Source organism: Frankliniella occidentalis, unplaced genomic scaffold (genome assembly GCF_000697945.3).
Source record: "Frankliniella occidentalis isolate FOCC.00 unplaced genomic scaffold, Focc_3.1 Scaffold17, whole genome shotgun sequence".
NCBI classification, from domain to species: domain Eukaryota; kingdom Metazoa; phylum Arthropoda; class Insecta; order Thysanoptera; family Thripidae; genus Frankliniella; species Frankliniella occidentalis.
The window spans coordinates 627,893-628,761 of NW_026267147.1; positions in this window are offsets into that span (position 1 = coordinate 627,893).

An 869-nucleotide genomic window follows, 5' to 3' on the forward strand; every position below is an offset into this window, starting at 1 on the left:
AATGTTATGTTACATTAGTTTTGCTTTTCCACAAATAAGGAGTGTTAGATAAAATGACGGTGGTGGACGGAAATGTCATGCCGGCCCTTCCTTCCCAGGTTCTATAGGGATGTCTCCTGCTGGAAAATTTCGGAGAAGGCAAGTCAATTTATCTTTAGATAGTTTGACGGAATTTGGAGATAAGTACTTCCATTTATCACGAAAGTAGCACTCCTTTCATCTCAAAAACCAAATATCCCCAAATGTCTAAGTGTTCACGGGGGGTCAATTCGAGTTGTCTCCTTAATCAAGTAAAAGTTAAAGTAGCAGAAGGGGACAAAACCATGGCAACCAGGCGATTTCTTTTTCTGAAAATATGCCTTTTGTACTCTAGATTATGCGTTTATGGGATAAGTCGACTTTTCCCACCTTCCGCTTCCTGGACGAGGGGGTTCTCTCTACCAGAAACCTTAGACATAGTACTCGCTATTACACCGAATTACATGGTATTACCGAGTATTACGTCGGTATTACACACAGAATTTTGCCATTTTATAGCATATTTCGTTATGTTTCGGTAAAACAAAATTACAAGTAACACCGCGTAAAACGCAGGTGGGGTGTACAGGGTATTTACGGTAGTTAATACCCCCTCGTTCCGGGACCAATTAAAATTGCCCCGTTGTTTTCATTTCCTTCAAACTTAACTCTGCTACACAAATACCGCAACGCAAACCAGAAGCATCGCGCCGCCCCCCCCCCCTCCTCCCCCGGGGGCGGAATCATTTCCGAGGGTGTCAATCACAGAGGCGGGTGAGCGGGACTCAGGACGAGTGATTGGTGTTTCCCGCTGACCCCCCTCGCAAACGATGAGACGAGTGCAATGGATG